Below are 3252 nucleotides of genomic sequence, written 5' to 3' on the forward strand. Positions count from 1 at the left end.
AATTTAAGTATATGTGTGATTACAACGATGCCCTTCCTCTATTTCATACATTTTTGCAGAAAATTAGTTCATTGTAGTAATCATATTTTTTATCTTCCATTCGAAAAAATAAATTTATATTTCCGTTGAATATATTAGTGCAAGGTTAATATCGAATTCGAGCAAGCATTTTAATAATTTTTTTTTTTAATGTCGTGTATGCCTATTTTTGATTTGTATTATGCCAATTGTCTTTATCACAATTTTAAAACCTTTAATATGTTGAATATTTATTCCCAATATACTCTTCCCCATTCTGGTAGCTACATCGACTTTTAAGCTTAACATTTTCTTGGACAAACTTTGTTTCTAAAGATTTTTTATGTTATTTGCGGACACCTGTATATGCTCGACAATAATTTTTGAATTAAATTTTAAATTAAATTGATTTTCATAGGGCCCAATTATTTGCTTAAAATAAAGGGTTCATCCAACACAACACCTTAAAAAATCTTTTTTATTTAATTTTATTGGTTAGAACTTCGGCGTTTGGAAACGTTGCTATCGCTTGTAGATGGAATGATTTTATCCAATTTATTTGTATATGGTCTCGTAATTTCTTTTAATGCTTCCTAATATGTACCCTTTAAGTTGTTTTTTCGCACAAAAGGCACTTCGAAAAAGGTGAGCCTTTCTTGTATGTAACAAGTTTTTCTTGTCAATATTCGAAACTTTGCCCATTTTTATATCAAATATCAAAAAAGCGAATAACCTGCATTCGTTCGTATCAAAATATACTAAATTTTAAAATTTTTTAACCACGCTCTACCAACGAACGCTCGCAAATGCTTAAAATACGATCTTGATCAGGGACGTGAACCGGTTTTGAACCGGAAAACCGCTTTTTTCTATTAATTAACTGAACCATGAACCGAACCGAAATTTTCCACAAATGTTTGATCCGAACCGAAAACCGAACCACTTTCTATAAAGGTTTAAAGGTTCGCTTCAACCAATTTTCAATAGATAAATGTTCCCACTTTTTTCTTTTTGTTAAACATATTAATACCTACCATGTTTGTGTACCATGTGACAATATCAAATGTAAGGCAACCATCTCATTTGACAGACATTTGACCTTTAACCTTGCGCGTTGTTGCACTTGATACTTGACACTTAAACTTGCGCGTTATTTTTTTGTTTTTCGAACCGTTGAACCGAACCGAAACCCCCGTTCAAAAATCAAAAAAACCGTTTTGATGAACCAACCCAAAATTGCAAAAACGGTTCGAACCATTGAACCGAACCGACCAAATTTTTCATCCGGTTCACGTCCCTGATCTTGATACGATACTTGAGCAAACGATTGTTAGCGAAAAGATTGTCTACGTCTTCGTTGGGGATAGATTGCGCGCAATGATTCTCTGCACCAGCGCTCTTGCGACGGACGATCGCTTTCGTACGCTCGTTCGTTTGCAATGTGTATACATAAACTCTTTGCATACGATCTCTTCCCAACGAAAACACTCGTTTGCTCAAGAATTTCTTCTTCTTCTTTATTGGCACTATAACCGCCTAAGCGCTGCACTATGTCTATATCGTTGTAAAGCTCATACAGCACATCGTTAAATCGTCTGCGGTATTCGCCATCGCCAACGCGTAAAGGTCCGTAAATCTTTCGCAGAATCTTTCTCTCGAAAACTCCAAGAGCCCCTTCATAGGCATGATGAGTGACATATAGAGTGCGATCTGTGTACAACGAGAGAGGACTTTACTTCTCAATTGCCTACTCAGTCCAAAGTAGCACTTGTTGGCAAGAGGGATTCTCCGTTGGATTTCCAGGCTGACATTATTACTGGAGTTAATGCTGGTTCCCAAATAAAAGAAGTCGTCTACTTGTAACTGTCAACAGTCACGTGGGTACCAAGACTTGTATGCTCTGGCTGTTTGTGTGACGACAGGAGATACTTCGTTTTGTCCTCATTCACCACCAGACCCATTCGATTTGCTTCTCTATCCAATCCCGAGCGGGCAGAACAGACGTAGCCCGATTTACCGATAATATCGATGTCGTCGGCATACGCTCTTGTAAAGTATTGTGCCCGAGCGGTTCAGTTCTGCGGATCTTATTATCTTCTCCAACATCAGATTATCATTTGGTATCAAAAGGCTCAGGGAGGTCCTTCCCTATTCTGACGGAGCTGGTGGTATTGCTCAACGCCATTTCACATAGCCGTATTAGTTTCGCGGGGATACCAAATTCAGACATCGCGGCATAAAGACAACTTCTTTTCGTGCTATCGAAAGTGGCTTTGAAATCGACAAATAGATGGTGTGTGTAGATCCTATTCCCGCGGGTCTTTTCCAAGATTTGGCGCATAGTGAATAACTGATCTATGGTGGATTTGCCAGACTTAAAGCCACACTGATAAGGTTCAATCAGTTCGTTGACGGTGGGCTTCAGCCTTTCGCACAATACACTCGATAAGACCTTATAACCTATGCTTAGAAGGCTGATTCCGCGGTAGTGCGCGTTCTCTTGGGCCGGGCCCTCTCGGATCGGGGACACGTGGCAATTTTCCAGCCATGCCGCCCTACAGTTACGCCTCTGGTATCCTCATCCTCATCTTTTTCTTCATATTTATCTTTGTTTGTACTTTTAGGTTTATCATTTTCCTCATCTACACATTCCCCTTCACCTTGGCCCTTACATAAGTAAAGTATTTAGATTTTCCTTCATCTTCATTTTTCTTTTAACTTTACGCATCTTTGTTTTCGTTTTTGATTTTATTTTTACCTTTGTCTTTATCCTTTTCTTTATCTATGTACGTACTTATCTTCACTTTCATTCTTGCATTGGTCTTTTTCTAAGTGTTATTCGTTAAGCTTTAATTGCCCAGTTAAATTAATATAAGGTGACCACAATTTTTTAGCATTCCAGGAGGACAAATTTTCCACATTTAAAATACAAAAAATGTATTTTATATTTTTTTTTAACACATAAATAACGAATTAGTTAACATTGTTAAAAAAGCAAAAACAGTTCAAAGTTGCTCTAAACACAAGTCAAACAAATTAATAGTACACTCTCCTCTTCTTCTTTTTTGGCGCTGTAACCGCCTAAGCGATTTTGGCCGAGTTCAGCAAAGCACGCCAGTCGTTTCTCCTCTGTGCCAACTGACGCCAATTGGAAACGCCAAGTGAAGCCAAGTCCTTCTCCACCTGATCTTTCCATCGCAGTGGGGGCCTCCCTCTTCCTCTGCTACCACCAGC

This window comes from Rhagoletis zephyria, unplaced genomic scaffold, assembly GCF_001687245.7.
Source record: "Rhagoletis zephyria isolate East Lansing unplaced genomic scaffold, Rhagoletis_zephyria_1.1 Rzeph_scaffold_00228, whole genome shotgun sequence".
Classification (NCBI taxonomy): Eukaryota; Metazoa; Arthropoda; class Insecta; order Diptera; family Tephritidae; genus Rhagoletis; species Rhagoletis zephyria.